This window comes from Saccopteryx bilineata, chromosome 8, assembly GCF_036850765.1.
Source record: "Saccopteryx bilineata isolate mSacBil1 chromosome 8, mSacBil1_pri_phased_curated, whole genome shotgun sequence".
Taxonomy (NCBI): domain Eukaryota; kingdom Metazoa; phylum Chordata; class Mammalia; order Chiroptera; family Emballonuridae; genus Saccopteryx; species Saccopteryx bilineata.
Genome location: NC_089497.1, coordinates 50,341,517 through 50,360,577, shown reverse-complemented (window position 1 = coordinate 50,360,577; position 19,061 = coordinate 50,341,517). Strand labels below are relative to the sequence as shown.

Here is a 19,061-nt window from a genome sequence, read left to right as displayed (position 1 = left end):
CTTCTTGTTTAGGTTCATTTCAGTCATACTGTCTTTCTCATGAGTCTTCCCCTGATGTGCGTGTATCTTTCTCAGGCTCATGCTTCAGGTCAGGAGATAGGTTTTGGCCAAGTGGGTTTAAGAGAAAGGTCTGCCACCTGTCCCATCTCTGGTTCATGACTGCTGTAACTAGGAGGTCCCCTTGGTTTAAGGATGAAGATTCTTGTGTCTTCACCCCATTTGAGGGTATTCTTTAGAACTAAATCTCTGCGGTTCCCTCTTGATGTCCAGCATGAGGCCCTGACCATAAGTTGAAGTCAGGATCAGTGCAGGCCTTTCCACTGCCTCATCTTCCCAGTGTGTGTGCACGAGGATGAGAGGAACAGAAAAACCCTGCCCCCAGGAGACAGGGGGAGAACCTCAGGCAGAGAGAAGATGGACAATCAACCCTCTTCCTGAGACAAGGGGCCTGATTTCTCCCTGATTTTGAGGGGAGAGATTACTAGAAGGTGGATTACAAGAAGGGATGAGCAGAGGAGAAAAGAGTGAGCGAATTAATTAGCCCACCACAAAGTCAGAGGCAGAGTGGGGAAGGGAGCAAATCAGAGCCCCAGCAATCATGAAGACAGTGACTGGAAAACAAAGCCCAGACCAGACAGGAGTGCTGTCGCTGCAGTCCACTGAGTCAGAAAGAACTGATTTTTCATCAAATTAACCAGCTAACGCCTGTGGATGAGGCAGCCCACATAAGTGCTGGCTTTAACCAGGCTGCTCATTTGTCAGCACTGAGGTGACATCATGTAAATTCACAGGCAGATGCCAAACTTGATGAAAACTCATGATTCACTCAGTGTGTGTTGGGCATACACAGCTAACTGGATGACCTCTAAGGTCCCTTCTGGCTTTTTAATTCTAAGCTTCTGTGATCTCAAGTGACTGCCATGAACCTGACATGTCCCAGAAAATCCACCTGGAAGGATTTCCAGGTGCTAGTGTGTTTATGTGAGGGGTCACCATGCCAAGGGAAGGGAATTGCTCAGAGGCAGTTTCCAATAGGAACGGCTGCTTCTGTGCTCCATTCTTCCTCAGCAGTCTTTTAAAGAGTTTATAAATACAGGGCCAGTGTTTCTGATTAGTCCTTACCAAAACAATGAATTATTTTTTGTTTTGTTTTGTTTTGTTTTGTTTTTTTCAGGCAGAAATCTGGCTCTTCTTCTCATTTGCCCATAGACAGTATTCCTTTGGGGCCATACCATAGATGGCATACCCACCTCCCGTTGCTATTAGCAATCTGTTCACCCTTTTGTGACTTTCTAAACTTACTTGTTCAAAGGCACCATGGGAGTGTTGGTCTTTATTTCTGATCCCTCCAGGTTGTAAACACTATGCCAATTCCTTCTGGACTCAGAATTAGAGTCAGCAGAGAACTCAGCAGAAACGGGGGTTCTGAAAGGATGGAAGCAGACCATGTGTTCCGCCACGTGCATAACAGGTCTCTGTTCTCATGCTGAGGTGACAGCTGCATCACCACATTCTATCCCCACCAGACCCTTGCCTCGTTCTGTTTTTAATCACTTATTCTGGCTGTCCTCCTTCCTGCCAACAACAATTCATAATGATGTCTCATATAATGCTTCTCTCAACATGGTGCAGCATCAACAGTGAAATTACAATGAAAAGGGTAAACAGAAAATCTCACTTACATAATTCTTAGTCTGCATGTGGAAACCAGGGGAAAGACTTAAACAAGTCACCTTTAATCATGAATTAGGAGCGCTGATAGGATTTGGATTATAAACACTTTAAAATTTTTTTTCTATTTTATGAATTTTCTTATAGTAAATCACTCTTAATACAGACTCAGTTGCTGAGACTGGGTTCACCTGAGGATATTTTCTACAGCTCTATATTTTTAGAAGGAGACAAAAAGTTAGACATCATGGATTTAGTTTTTATTAAAGAGTAACTTTAAAGCATATCCTGAAATCCGTAATGAATTGGTATAATCTTAGAAACTTCTACTGCATACGTGATTTGTAATAATATGATGGACAGTCAGAAAGATTCAATCATGTTACAAAATCCTCAAACTTTGAAGAAACATTACATTTTCCATTAATTCTGTGTCTTCAAATAACTCAGAGTTGTGAGAATCAATAACTTGAGCTCAAAAGGGAAACATATACCAATTACTTTTGCTATGCCTGTGGATAAGACACACCTCTAAAGTGAAAAATCCAGGTTAAATGAGAGAACTCAAAGAATCTGGGAATTTTGAGCCAGAAAACAGAAATTCATTCTGGGAGGGGTTAAGAAGGCCAGTTAGGCCAGTCCCTAGGAAACAATATAATCAGACCCCCAGAGTCCATATAGCCAAGATAAGGCTGGAACTTGAGAAGGGAAGTAGGAGACATGACTTTGCACCATGCCTTCAGACCAAAGGGTATTTATTTTAGGGTAAGGAGCTTTGGGGATCAGATAAGTTTTTGCCATCTTTACTAGGATTTAGAACCAAAAATATATGTTGTATTTTAAAATCTAGATCATTGTAAGATGCTAATTTTACTTATTTATGCTCATTATTATTTTCCAACTCTATTAAATTACAGAGAGTCACCTTCATCCACTATCATTTTTTTAAAAATTATTTTTTCTACCTTGCATAATATAACTTCTTTATTATAGCCTTTGATTTTGTACTATATCTCCCTGCCCTACTTGGCCTACTGTTACATGATTGCATTTACTGAGATGGGAAGGAAGACTATTATGTAAAGTTGAAAATTTTTCCTAACTTAATTAGCAAGAAAAGTCAGTTTTACAGACCTATTACAGATTAATGTTTAATAATCATAGAAAATTGTAAAGGAGACTGAAGATTGAGGATAACTTTTGTCCAGTTAACAATAGTGGCAAGGTCAAAGAGAGAGTAACTTCTCCTATGACTAGGAACTATGAGTAAGGAAATGTAAAATTATAAAGAGATTTGTTTACAATGGTGTGTAAGCACACAGATAAAGAAGTGACCATCAGGAGCCAGCATGTGATCCTAAAAATTAAAAAAAAAATCCTTAATTAAGATTAGATGTTTGCTAAATGAAAGCAATTTAAAGACAAATTATAATTTCAGTAAGTCTCTTAGAAAATCATGGACAAGACAATTTGGTGTGAAATACAACGATGGTTTGGTGAGTGGGTTGAAATTTCTTAAAAATGTGTCACTTTCTCCCACTAGACTGTGAGCTCAATGACAGAAAAGAGCATGTTTTATATTTCTTTGTATCTCTGGCATTTAGTTCAATGCCTGACAAATATTAAGTACCCATTCCATTTTTTTCTGAATTCATAGGCACTTAAACAACTCTACTCAAAATAAACTTTTTAATGGATGCAGGTCAACCACAAAAGAATTCTTAAGTGGCATGTTTTAAATGCTCTGTCCATTATCATTATCCTGCTCAACTTTTTAATACTAACAATAAGTAAATAAAATTTTAAAGGTATGTGGTCCAGTGTATAATAATTAGAACTAATAACTGGAAAGAGGATGGTGGTCCTGTGTCTCATAATACCTAATATAATGTGTATACAGAATAGATGTTCAATAGCTATTTTCTTAATTTTTTAAAAATTAATCATGCTATTCTTAAGGTTTCACATCCATGGTGGTTGGGACAACTAGAGAGCCACATTTGGACTCCTATCTCACACCACATACAAAAATGAACTCAAAACGGGTTAAAGACCTACATGTAAGAGCTACAACTATAAAATCTTAAAACACTAGTGTAAATCTTCATGACCTTGGACTACAGAGAGGTTTCTTAGATATGACACCAAAAGAATCAACAACAAAAGAAAAAATCAATTAAATTGTACATTATCAAAATTTAAAAACTTTTGTGTCAATAAATAAAGATCAACAAGGAAGGGAAAAGACAACCCATAGAATGAAATAAAATATTAATATTTGCAAATTTATATCTGATCAAGGACTTATATCTTGAGTCTATAAAGAACTATTAAAACTCAATAAGAGAACAACAAATAATCCAATTTTAAAATAGGCAAAGGATTTGAATAGACGTTTCTCCAGAGTTATACAAATGACCAATAAGTACATGCAAAGATGCTCAACATTATTAGGAAGGAAATTCTAAGTAAAACCACAGGGACATACCACTATCCACCAGTAGAATAACTATAATTTTAAAAACTAAACAAATGTTGCCGATTGTATGGAGAAGTTGGAACCCTCATAAACTGGTGGGCATATTAAATGATACAGTCACTTTGGAAACAAGTTTGGCAGTTCCTCAAACAGTTAAACATAGATCCAGCACCCTCATTCACTGTTGTATGTAAAGTAGTACAACCATTATGGAAGAAAGTATGGTGGTTCCTCAAAAAACTGAAAATAGAACTACCTTATGACCCAGCAATCCCTCTACTGGCTATATACCCCCAAAACTCAGAAACATTGATACGTAAAGACACATGCAGCCCCATGTTCATTGCAGCATTGTTCACAGTGGCCAGGACATGGGAACAACCAAAAAGCCCGTCAATAGATGACTGAATAAAGAAGATGTGGCACATATACACTATGGAATACTACTCAGCCATAAGAAATGATGACATCGGATCATTTACAGCAAAATGGTGGGATCTTGATAACATTATACGAAGTGAAATAAGTAAATCAGAAAAAACCAGGAACTGCATTATTCCATATGTAGGTGGGACATAAAAGTGAAACTAAGAGACATTGATAAGAGTGTGGTGGTTACAGGGGGAGGGGGAAAAGGGAGAGGGAAAGGGGGAGGGGGAGGGGCACAAAGAAAACTAGATAGAAGGTGACAGAGGACAATCTGACTTTGGGTGATGGGTATGCAACATAATTGAACGACAAGATAACCTGGACTTGTTATCTTTGAATATATGTATCCTGATTTATTGATGTCGCCCCATTAAAAAAATAAAATTATTTAAAAAAAAAACAAAACATAGATCCAGCAATTCCACTCCTAGGTATATATATGCAAGCAAAATAAAAGCATGTGTCCACAAAAAAACTTATACATGAATATTTATAGCAGTATTATTCACAATAGCCAGAAAGTGAAAATAACTCAAATATCCATCGTCTCATGAGTGGATAAATTATATTCATACAATGAAATGTCCCTCAGCAATAAAAAGAACTAAGTAACTGACATATGCTACAACATTGATAAATCTTGAAAACATTATGCTAAGTGAAAGAAGTTAGTCACAAAGGACAACATATTGTTTGATACCATTCAAATGAAATGTTGAGAATAGGCACATCTATAGAAGTAGAAAGTAAATTAATTGTTGCCTATGCTGGGGATGACAAGAGGATTGAGGGGTGACAGCTAAGAGGTTTCTTTTTGGGGTAATGCTAATATTCTAAAATCATAGTGATGATACACAATTCTGTGACTATACTAAAAGTCATTGAATGGTACACTTTGTAAATTGTTTGGTATGTGGATTATTTTTCTACAAAGCTTTTTTAAAAAAGAAAACTTACGATGGGCTTCCTGTTTGTAGTAGACATGAAGATTTACTACTCAGATCCCCCTGGAAGGAAGGACTTGCTGCCTAGCTGTGAGAAGTATAGTCAGCTGTCAAATCCTCAGGGTCAGCCTAAGCTTCAGAGAGCTACGTTGACCATGTGAGAAAATAGAAAACATATAATGGTCTCTGTCCCCAGTTCCTGGCTCAGAGTTCCTAAAACCTTTATTTTTAAAAAGTGAAAAACACTAGGAGCATCTCTTGTTCTAATATCTGGGTTTTGATCCTGTCCTAATACAAGGCTCCTAAATCCCTTGTAAAGTCCTAAGAGGTAAGAGCACTAGGAACATCTTTTGTTCCAAAGAGGTGGTTCCTCGATTGAGGATGGTCACTAGAATGACCAAGCCATGTTTAGAAACTTGGAATTTTCAGCCACATTCTCCCCACTCAATGCACACACACAGACTTCTCCAAGTAGGGGCGAGGGGCTGGAAATAGAGTTCATAATTGGTCATACCTCCATAAAAACCCCAATAGCATGGGGTTTGGAGAGCTTCCAGATGAGTGAACACATTCATCTACGAGGTGGGTGATGCACCCCAACTCTATGGGGACAGAAGCTCCTTTGCTCGAGACCCTCCCAGATGTCATCCTATGTATCTCTTCATTTGGCTATTCATCTGTACCCTTTATCATATCCTTTAAAAACTGTTAAACAGAACTGTTTCCCTGAGTTCTGTAAGGTGCTCTCACAAATTAATTGAACCTGAGAAAGGGGTTATTGGAACCTCTGATTTTTAGCCAAATTGAAACAAAGTGATGGGTAACCTGCAGACCTACTACTTGATGTTGGCATCTGAAGTGGGGTAGGAGCAGTCTTGTTGGACTGAGTGCTTAATCTGTGGGATCAGACACTATTAGTGGTTGATAGTGTAAGAACTAAGTTAAATTGCAGTACACCCAGCTGATATCACAGATAAGTGCTTGTTGTAGAGAAAATCCTTCTATGCATTTGGTGACCAGAAGTTTCAGAAGTGGTGTTCTGTGTGAGCAGCAAAGGAAACACATAGGAGAGAAATACAGATAGAAAACTGAGTTTTTTCTTTACACCCAAGGTTAAACTCTTCCCTGGGCAGCTCATGTTTCAGTGAGACAGGGCTATAAAGACTCAGCCATTTCTGCTGCATGAAGGGCAATTCTGACTAGCATTGCTCACCACAGAGCTAGCTTCTTGCTGAATTGACTGAAGCTTTTTCAGAACAGCATCATGATTTGATGTCTCCCTCTGCTTAGTCCTGTTTTTTCCTCTTTCCTTTCACAAGTATTGTTCCCTAACCTTTAAAAGAAATCTCCATTTATTTTCCCTTTAGCTCTATAAACTTGAACCCTAAACTATCTCAGCATCTGCTTCTGGGGAATCCAACCTGTGAAATGTTAAATGTGGCAGCCTAGGCATACAAATATCTCCTATAGTTCAGAAGCCCACTAAAATGAAAATAATTTTGTTTTTAACTCATTAGGTCAAAGAAAACAAGACAACCTGGTGGAGGAAGGAATAATAGTTTCTTAGAAGAAAGAAAGAAAGTAAAAAGAAAGAAGGAGAGAAAGGAAGAAAGAGAAAGAAAAAGAGAAAGAAAGAAAGAAAGAAAAGAAAAGAAAAGAAAAGAAAAGAAAAGAAAAGAAAAGAAAAGAGGCAACAAAAATGCTTGTTAAGTGAGATACAAATAAGAAATTAGGTGATTTCTTCCACAGAACCTCACCGGGAAACCAACCTGGAAAAGGCTTAGGACATGGAAGTACAGCAGTCCCTGGAAACAGATGTGAGAACAAAGCTGGTGACAAGAAACTGAAATAAATATGCCAAATACTAATAGCTCTTAGGTTTCTTCTTTTTTCCTTACATAATACTAGAGATACACTTCTTGAAAAAATAGACTAGGGAGACTCTGAATTTGGGGATGTTAGAATCACTAAAGGAGAAATGAGAGTAAAAGCTGAAAATTGGGGAAATAAATGAAAGTCTGCATGTTGAATAGGAGGACTGTTCCTCTCTCCTTTGCTTTCTCCTATTAGCTTTCTTCACAAAGACTGGAGTAGTGGCCCTGGCCAAAACACCAGAGATTTTTTGCTGTAGAAATGGAATGACTCCAGAGAAAGTATAACTACCCAATAGTGGCATTTGCAGGTCCTCAATGAAAAAGTGATGTGGCTGCTCTGTTATCCTACACAGCCCCTTACACAGAGCTTCTAGTTATGTAGTATCTCACTCTTTCATATGAAAGGTCAAATAAGGTTGATCAGGTATTTAAACAAAGTCTTTACTATGAAAAATAGACTAAAATGCCAGGAAGAAAATAGCATAGAAGAAACAGTAAAAATGCAGGGAGGAGAAAATTTTTTCCCCAAAACATAATATGCATAACCTAATATCTTTGGGGAGAAAAAGAGAAGTTATTGCATCTATGAAGCAAAAATGTGGAGGAAAGAACAATTGGAGGCTAAGAGAGAACTTTTTTAAAATAAAAAAATATGATAAAAATTAAAATGCAATAGGAGGTGTGGAAGACAAAGAAATGGAAAGTTCTCAAATATACAATAAATGACAAAGAAATAAAAAATAGAAGAGAAGGAATTAACAAAAAAGAGACCTGAGCATTATGACTCAGAAGATAACAGCACAAGTGATAAGAAAAAATTCCGGGGGGAAATAATGAATCATGAAGAAAGAATTGAAAATGATTAGACTTTTCAATATCAACACTGGAAACTGTGACATTGGATAAATACTTTCAAAAGTCTAAAGGTACCCACTGACTGGTAGTGGTGCAGTAGATAGAGCACCAACCTGGGACTCTTAGGTTTTAGTGTTGAAACCCTGTGGTTGCTGGCTTGAGTGCAGGCTCACCAGCTTCAGCATGGGATGGAATTGGGATCATTGACATGGCCCCATAGTTGCTGGCTTGAAGTCCAAGGTCACTGGTTTAAATAAGGGGTCACTGGCTTGGCTTGAGCACCTGGTCAAGGTACATGTGAGAAGCAATCAGTGAACAACTAAAGTGCCACAACTATGAGTTGATGCTTCTCATTTATCTCCCTTCCAGCCCCCCACTTAAAAAAAGTCTAAGGGCCTAGCGTGCGGAGGACCCGGGTTCGATTCCCGGCCAGGGCACACAGGAGAAGCGCCCATTTGCTTCTCCACCCCTCCGCCGCGCTTTCCTCTCTGTCTCTCTCTTCCCCTCCCGCAGCCAAGGCTCCATTGGAGCAGAGATGGCCCGGGCGCTGGGGATGGCTCTGTGGCCTCTGCCTCAGGCGCTAGAGTGGCTCTGGTCGCAATATGGCGACGCCCAGGATGGGCAGAGCATTGCCCCCTGGTAGGCAGAGCGTCGCCCCTGGTGGGCGTGCCGGGTGGATCCCAGTTGGGCGCATGCGGGAGTCTGTCTGACTGTCTCTCCCCGTTTCCAGCTTCAGAAAAATGAAAAAATGAAAAAGAAAAAAAAAGTCTAAGGGAAATTTTAACTTTGAATTCTATACTAAGTCAAATTATTAATCAGTTATAAGAATAATCTAACCATATTTTTAGGCATTCAAAGACTCAAAATTGGATCTTCCATATACTCTTTTTAGGATGTTTCTGGAGGATGGCCTTCACTAAGAGCAATAAAGTAAATTGAGAGGTAGAAAGATACAGAATTCAAGAATGCAAGATAACGAGAGAGGGACTAGTCTAGGTTGCAGCAGGAGACAGAGCAGAGAGAGGTTCTCAGGGACAAATTAAAGAAAGAATCAATAGGTTAGACCAGTGGTCCCCAACCCCCGGGCTGCGAACCGGTACTGGTCCATGGGCCATTTGGTACCGGTCCACAGAGAAAGAATAACTTACATTATGTCCATTTTATTTATATTTAAGTCTGAATGATGTTTTATTTATTTTTTAATGACCAGATTCCCTCTGTTACATCTGTCTAAGACTCACTCTTGACACTTGTCTCAGTCACGTGATACATTTATCCAACCCACCCTAAAGGCCGGTCTGTGAAAATATTTTCTGACATTAAACTGGTCTGTGGCCCAAAAAAGGTTGGAGATCACTGGGTTAGACCATAGAGAAATAGTATTGTGTGTCTGACCAGGCGGTGGCATAGTGGAGAAAGCATCGGACTGGGATGTGGAGGACCCAGGTTTGAGACCCCAAGGTCACCAGCTTGAACATGGGCTCATCTGGTTTGAGCAAAAACTCACCAGCTTGGACCCAAGGTCGCTGGCTCAAGCAAAGGGTTACTCTGTCTGCTGAAGGCCCGCGTTCAAGGCACATATGAGAAAGCAATCAATGAACAACAAGGTTTCACAACAAAAACTGATGATTCTCATCTCTCTCTTTGTTCCTGTCTGTCTGTCCCTATCTATCCCTCTCTCTGTCCCTGTAAAAAAAAAAGTATTATGAGAAGTTCTCAAAAATCTTTGGAGCATTTAGAAAGAATGAGCAATTGGTGTCACATAGGTGAATAGAAAACAGGTGAATGAGAAAACAAAGTCATTCAAAAAACCAAGACAATCTCTTACTCCCCCCAAAAGCAAAAAGTTATATAAGAAGGAAACATAATCAGTGTACATTACCTAGATAGGCAGTAAACAGTATTTATATTATCATCATAATGTAAACAGTGAATATTAATTACCTCCCCAAATTATATAATTGTTAGGATGGAGTGGAAAGCAAAAGAAAAGGTGGAGGAATAAAAAGGGGAAATTCTTATCTATGAAAACAAGATGGTCAGGGTAACAGTGGTGTGAGAGATACTCTTGATCTTTCCCCTTGAAATTTCAACAAATTAAACAACTATAGTGCAATGAATAAAACCCAGCTGGGATTGCAGGCATGCCTGAAATATCTATGGACCAAATGAACTAGAGGTAGGATGGTTTGAAAAAGGGGGAAGAAGATAAAATCCACTTGTGGTTCTCTCTGGAGAGAAGGAGTGACTGCATTGTTATTTCTCTGCCAAAACTATGGGGAGGAAGGAAGCTTGGGCTGTCTGGATTTTGTCTGCTAGGGATATGGAGAGGGAATTCTAGAGTGACTGAGGCTTACTCTGCTAGGAAGAGCAGAGAGACTGAGAAAGAGGGGGAGATAATAAACTAAACTAGTGGCAGAGTGTGGGGTCATGGCCAGTGTTCCTGTGGTCGTCCCGCAGCCCGCATTCAGCATAGAGATAGAGAAAACTGAAGTGCAGCACCTCTGAATTCCCAGCTCTCATCTCCCTCACCTTGTGGGGTACAAAAGTGGCAGTGACAGACCCCACAGCCAACGTTCCAGAGACAATCTATTCCCTAAAGAACAAAGGTGCTCTGTGCCTGGTTCCCTGGTCTGTTGAGATAAGGGGAGGAGCACTTGGAGACCTGAGATCACCATTGTGAAAGCCATAAAGACCTCATAACACACCCCACATAACAATGTGACTGCAGCCCAACTACATCATCACAACAGCAATGTCTCAGTGGAGTTCAACTCAGGAATTTCACAGAGCTAAAACTTGTAATACAGTGACACCTACTGGAAGAAAACAGTAACCTTTCCAAACTGAAATTATTTTCATTTGTTTTCTCTTTTGAATTTTATTTTCTTAAATTTTTATACTTTTATTCTTATTTTGGGGGGAGGCCTTTGTTTTTTTTTATTTGGGGGGTTTGCTATTAGTTATCTGTGCTTTTCTTTTTTACTTGTCATTATTTTAAAGTTTTTATGTTTTTCAATTTTTATTTTTTTGTTGATTTTAGTTAGAGTTCTTAACAATACTACTCTCAAATGCCATCAAGGAAGAATAAATCAAATACTATGGCTACATAACCCAGACAAGTATTTCAAAAAGAAAATTTAAAAAGCAATCTCAATCACATGGAAACCTGGGATTAAAGGATAGAGAATTCAAAATTAAAGTTCTAAAAATACTCAGTGAGATGTGAGAAAACACTGATAGGCAACTTAATAAACTCAAAAAACAAATTAATGAACAAAATGAGTACTTCACAAAGCAGACTGAAACATTTTAAAAAGCACAATGAAGAACTCAATACATGAATTGAAAAATGAGGTAGCAAGTTTAGCTAACAGAACAGGCCAGATAAAAGAGAGAATCAGTGACATCACACATAAGTAACTAGAGATGCTACAGACAAAAGGAGAGACTCACAAATTTTAAAAATGATAAAGCTCTACAAAGATTGACTCCATGAGAAGGAGCAATATAAAAATAATGTGTAAATCAGAAAAAGAAGAGAGGAATAAGGAAATGGAGAGCCTACTCAAAAGAATTATTGGTGAGAACTTTGCAAGCTTATGGAAAGAGTTAGATCCTTGAATCCAAGAAGCAAACAGAATGCCAAGTTACCTCAATCAAACAGATCTGTTCCAAGGCACATTGTAATAAAATTGTCAAAAATCAATGACAAAGAAAGAATACTTAAGGCAGCTAGGAGAAAGAAGGGTATAACCTATAAAGGAAAGCCCATTAGGTTATCATCAGACTTCTCAGAAAAAACTCTACATCCAAAAAGAGAGTAGAACCAAACATTCAAAGTACTTAAAGAGAGGAATTAACAGACAAGAATGCTGTCTTGTTATCCATCAAACATGAAGAAAAAATAAAAAAAATTTGCAGACAGAAAGAAATGGAGAGAATTTATCACCAAAAAACACCTACTGCAGGAAATACTCAAGGAGATTATTTGACCAGATATAAAGAACAAAATAATCGGTAAAAGCTCCAATGAGGTCACAATAAAAACAAGGATAATCTGTGATAACAATAACATAAAAGGGGAGAGAAAAAAGAGCTGCAGTAGCAAAGGAGGATGGAGTGCCAAAGCACTCATAAATCAAAGGACTCATATATATAAAATTTTCCTCTTAATAACCTAATGGTAAGCACCCACAAAAAAGCCACTATTGAAACACAAACTTAATAAAAGAAAAAACAGGAAAAGGATTTATGGAATACTACAAACACTACCACACAAAAAATGACAAAAACACAAAAGAGAACCACCAAACAAAACACAGAGCTACAGGAAAATGAAACATAAAATGACTATATGAAATCCTCAAGCATCAATAATTAACCTAAATATAAATGGATTGAACTCACCAATAAGGAGGCAAAGAGTAGCAGATTGGTTCAAAAAGCAAAACCCAACAGGATACTGCCTTCAAGAGACACATCTAAGATGCAAGGACAAAAGTAGACTCAAAGTGAAAGGTTGGAAAATTATTCTCCAATAAATAATACCCCCCAAAAAAGCCTATGTAGTCACACTAATATCTGACAATGCTGAATTCAAGACAAAAAGGTAAGAAGAGACAAAGATAAATATTTCATAATAATAAAAGGGACATTGTATCAAGAAAGTACAACACTTCTTAATATATATGCATTGAACCAGGGGGCACCAAAATATATAAGACATCTACTAACTTATCTAAAAAACACAATCATACTTGGAGCTCTGAACACACCATTGATGGTTTTAGATATTTTCCAAACAGAAAATCAATAAAAAAAATATCAACTTTCAATGACACACTAGAGCCCTGGTTGGCAAACTGCGGCTCGCAGGCCACATGCAGCTCTTTGGCACCTTGAGTGTGGCTCTTCCACAAAATACCACATGTGGGTGCTACTTTGATAAGGAATGTACCTACCTATATAGTTTAAGTTTAAAAAATATGGCTCTCAAAAGAAATTTTAATCGTTGTACTGTTGATATTTGACTCTGTTGACTAATGAGTTTGCCGACCACTGCACTAGAATAAATGGACATAATAGACATTTACAGGATATTTCATCCCAGAATATCAGATTATACATTCTTCTCCAGTGTGCATGGAACATTATCAAGGATAGACCATATATTGGGCCATAAAACTAAAATCAACAAATTCAGGAAGATTGAAATTGTACCAAGCATATTTTCTGATCATAACACTTTGAAATTGAAATTCAACTACAAAAGGGAAATAAAGAAACCCACAAAAAGGTGGAAATTCAACAACATACTTCTAAATAAAATATGAATGAGTCAATGAAGAAACAAAAGCAGATATCAAAAGATACATACAGACAAATGAAAATAACAACATGGCATATCAAAATTTCTTGGATGCAGTGTAAACAGTAATAAGAGAGAAGGTTATATCATTACAGACATATCAAGAAACAAGAGAGATCCCAAGAAAACAAACTAACATCACATCTTAAGAAACTAAAAAAAAGAACAGAGGCAACCCAAAGTCAGCAAAAGAAAGGAAATAGTAAAAATTAGAGCAGAACTAAATGAAATGGAGAACAAATAAACTATATGAAAATAATATAACAAAGAGCTAATTCATTGAAAAGATCAATAATATTGACAAACCCCTGGCTAGACTCACTTAGAAAAAAAGAGAAAGGACTCCTATAAATAAAACCCAAAATGAAAGAGGAGAAATTACCACAGATATCATAGTAGACTAGACTCTACTAGAGGTCATAGTAGAATACTATGAAAGATTATATGCCACCAAATTCAACAACCTAGAAGAAATGGATAAATTTCTAGAACTTTACAATCTTCCTAGACTGAGTCACAAAGAAGTACAAAACCTAATTAGACTCATAAGCAGGGAAGAAATAAAAACAACTATCAAAAACCTTCCCAAAAATAAAAGTTCAGGACCAGATAGATGGCTACATTACTGAATTCTAACAAACATTCAAAGAAGATCTGGTTTCTTCTCAAAGTCTTCCAAAAAAAGTGGAAGAAGCAATACTCCCTAATATATTTCATGAGGCCAACATAACCAAAACCTGACAAGGAGAGCACACACACACACACACACACACACACACACACACAAACATATATCAATACATATAATGAACACAGAGGCAAAATCCTAAACAAAATACTAGTAAATCAAATACAACACATTAAAAATATATATATATTGCGATTAAGTGGGATTCATTTTTGGAGTACAAGTATGGTTCAACACATGGAAATTGAACAACGTAATACACCACATCAACAAAATAAATCTGCATCTATTGATATGATCCTAGCATTAGATGCCAAAAAGACATTTGATAAGATCAACATCCCTTTATATTTAAAACACTTAATAAAATGGGTATAGAAGGAAAGTATGTCAACAAAATAAAGGTCATATACAGCAAACCATCAGCTAATATCATACTAAATGATGAAAAAAAATGAAGGCTTTTCCTCTAAAATCAGAAACAGAAAAGGCTGCCCACTCTCTATACTCTTATTCAACATAGTTCTGGAATTATATCCAGAGCAATCAGACAAGAGGAAGAAATGAAAGGCATTCATATCAGGAAAGAAGTAAAGTTATCACTTTTTGCAGATGACATGATCCTGTATATAGAAAACCCCAAAGATGCCAATGAAAAACTATTAGAAACAATAAACCAATACAGTAAAGTCAAAAGACACAAAATCAATATAGAAAAGCCTATTGCTTTTCTATATGCCAATGGTGAAATTTCCCTTGCCCTTGGGGTCAAATTAATAAATTATTCTCTATGGCAGCGGTTTTCAACCTGTGGGTCGCAACCCCGGTGGGGGTCTAACGACCAAAACACAGGGGTCGCCTAAAGCCATCAGAAAATACATATTTATTATACAATACATTTTTAAATAAAATATGTATTTCCAATGGTTTTAGGCGACCCCTGTGTTTTGGTCGTTAGACCCCCGCTGGGGTCGCGACCCACAGGTTGAGAACCGCTGCTCTATGGCTAAGGTCCATTAGCTTAGTACTTATGTTTTCTTCTATGTAATTTATTGTTTCAGATCTTGTACTTTGGTCTTTGATCCATTTTGAATTAATTTTTGTGCAGGGGGACAAAGTACAGTAAAGTTTCAAAGTGCAAAACAGTTTCTTTAACAATTGCAACAACAACCAAAAAAAAAACGAGAAATAAGCTTAACAAAAAAAATGTTAAGGACCTATATACTAAAAATTACAAATTATTATCAAAAGAAATTGAAAAAGACACAATGAAATGAAAAAATATTTCATGTTCATGAATCGGAAGACTCAACATAGTTAAAATGGCCATATTACCCAAAGCAATATACAAATTTAATGCAATCTCCATCAAAATCCCAATGTCATTTTTAAAGAAATAGAACAAAAAGTAACTAGGTTTGTATGGAAACATAAAAAACCCTGAGTAGCCAAAGCAATCCTGAAAAAAAAAAAAATTAAGCCAGAGGTGTCACACTATCTAACTTCAAAGTACACTACAGAGCCATGATAATCCAAACGGCATATTGGCAGAAAAACAGATATACAGACCAATGGAACAGAATTGAGATCCCAGAAATAAAACCATATACATATGGACAAATCATCTTCAACAAAGGAGCCAAAAACACACAATGGAGAAAAGAAAGCCTCTTCAGTAAATGGTGTTGGGAAAATTGGAAAGCCACATGCAAAAGAATGAAACTTTACTGCACTTTGTCCCCCTGCACAAAAATTAATTCAAAATGGATCAAAGACCGAAGTACAAGATCTGAAACAATAAATTACATAGAAGAAAACATAAGTACTAAGCTAATGGACCTTAGCCATAGAGAATAATTTATGAATTTGACCCCAAAGGCAAGGGAAGTAAAGGCAAAAATAAAGGAATGGGACTATATTAAACTAAAAAGCTTCTGCACAACAAAAGAAACTGGCAACTAAACACATAGGCAGCCAACTAAATGAAAGATGATATTTGCAAACAACAGTTCTCATTGGGGTTAATATTCAAAATATATGACGAACTCACAAAGCAAAGCAACAAACAAGCAAAAAAAAACAATTTAAAAATGGGGAGAGGACCTGAACAGACACTTCTCCCAAGAAGACATACAACTGTCTAACAGATATTTGAAAAGATGCTCATCTTCACTAGCTATTCAAGAAATGCAAATCAAAACTACAATGAGATAGCATCTCACACTTGTTAGATTATTATCAACAAGACAAGTAATAACAAATGTTGGAGAGGTTGTGGAGAAAAAGGAGCTGTCATTCACCACTGGTGGAAATGCAAATTAGTACAACCATTATGGAAGGAAATATGGTGGTTCCTCAAAAAATAAGAATAGAACTATCATATGACCCAGCAACTGGGTATCTACCCCCAAAACTCAAAAACATTAGTATGTAAAAACACATGCACCCCTGTGTTCATCACAGCATTATTCACAGTGGCCAAGACATGGAAACAACCAAAGTGTCCCTTGATAGAGGATTGGCTAAAGAAGATGTGGTATGTATATACAATGGAATACTACTCAGCTGTAAGAAATGATAACAAATTGCCATTTACAATATAGATAGACCTTGAGAACATTATACTGAGTAAAATATGTAAATCAGAAAAAGCTAAGACCTGTATGATTTCACACATAGGTGGGATATAAAACTGAGACTCATGGACATAGACAAAAAGGAAGTGGTTACCAGGGGGAGGGAGACCGGAGGAGGAGTGGGGGAAAGGGAGTAAAGAGGGACAAGTATATGTTGAAGGAAAATGACTTTGGATGATGGGCATATAATGCAATCAACAGTTCAAACATTATAGAAATGATTACCTGATACCTATATACTCTTACTGATCAGTCACTCTGTACTGTATAATTTAATTTTCTAAATAAAATGTTAAAAAAATTAAAAACAGGATATCAATGGTTAAAACAATAATAGTCAAGCATATCATTTTGAAGTACGGAATATATAATAGAACTAAAAAACTAAAAGAAGTGGACATGGTTGCCTGTAAGGAAGTGTGTCTGGAGATGAGGAGGGAGATGGACAGGGAACTGCTAAATTGTATGTCTTATATTTGACTTTTAAAACTATTGGTATATATTACTTTGGCACAAATAAAATTCAATTGAAAAACAAGATCTACAATAAGGAGCAAAGCTCTGGCCTGGCCCAGAGTGGTGGGGACACTGGGCCAGGCTCCAGCTATGTGAAGAAATGGGCATGTTAACTTGACCCCATCTCCACCGGCACCAAGCTCCTGTCCTCTGCACCCTCCACCTGTTCATATCAATGTGCACTAATCCAGCCCCCTGGGCCCCCACCCACCATCCTTTCTCCTCTGCCCTGCAGCTTGGTCTGTGCTGAAAGCAGCCCCGAAGCATCCGGAACAAGACCACTCAAGGTGAAGGATAACCTACTAATACAAGCACTTTGAATGAAAATTTGTTTCTCTGCCACAAACTGAATGGTTTTTCCTGTGTGTGGGTGGTGGGGAGTACTGGAGGTGGGTTGAAACACAAATATAACTTTGTGACATAGCAGCTATGCAGCTTGAAATCCAAGTAGCCTAAATTTTATTATTTCATATTTGTACAATAAGCTTCCTAGGAGACATGTCAACCTTTTTGGTGAAAAGTTTGAAAGACTTCCAAAAAAGAAATATAAAGGGTATTGGTATCCTGAAAAGCCATACAAAGAATCAGGGTTTGGATGTATACACATGGGGGAGAAAAGAGACCCAGTGATAGAACAAACATCCCAAGACAGTGGTCTGGACATTGACTATGTTCATCACAATCTACCCCAGGATCTTCGTGTTTGGATCGACCTGTTTGAGGTTTCCTACCAAACTGGTGACAAGGGACCAGTAATGGTGCTTTATGTGGATGATAATAATGAAAATGGATGTGAGGTAAATAAAGAGATCAAAAACAGCTTTAACCCAGAGGCCCAGGTTTTTATGCCCATAAGTGACCCAGCCTCACCAGTGTCCAGTTCTCCATTGTCCCCCTTTGGTCACTTGGCTATTGTAAGCCCTCCCTTCATGCCCTGGTTCCTTCAGCCATTTACCTTTACCACTGCCACTTTTACTGCTACCAAGTTTGGCTCTACCAAAATGAAGAATAGTGGCCGCAGCAATGAGGCTGAACATAGTTCTATCAGCCTTGGCTTGAATGTGAATGATCTCTTGATGCAGAAAGCCATCTCCTCCTCAATGCACTCTCTGTATGGGCAAAGCCTAAGTAGCCAGCAGCAGTGGGCCCAGCCACCATCACCACAGCAGCAACAGCAACAGCAGACAACCTCTGCTCTTTCTCCTAATACCAAGGAATTTAGTTTTCCTAATATGCATTACCAGTGGATGGTTCCCAGGTGACAGTCCTCTTTAGTACATTAATGGGTTTGAGGCCTACGGAGGCCTCAATGATAAGTCTTTGGTAGATGGCTTGAATTTTAGCTTAAATAACATGCAGTATTCTAACCAGCAATTCCAGACTGTTGTGGCTAACTGAAAAAAGAAGAAAAAATGTATCGTACAAGTTAAAATGTTCGGGTACAAGGAGGATTTTTTTTTTCAACTCCTTGAGTTTTTTTTTTTAAGCTTATAGTAAGGATGCATTCAAGCTTGGTTACAAAAATAAAACATGCATCATTTTTCCTTTGCCAACCAAGCACAAAGTTATTTTATACTGACTGTCTATTTTAAAGTATA

General features: G+C 37.5%; 1 pseudogene; it reads left to right on the top strand.

The window, feature by feature from the left end:
* Positions 1-17,892: 17,892 nt before the first annotated feature.
* LOC136312025 (protein Tob1-like) lies at positions 17,893-18,861 on the top strand (annotated as a pseudogene).
* Positions 18,862-19,061: the final 200 nt, after the last annotated feature.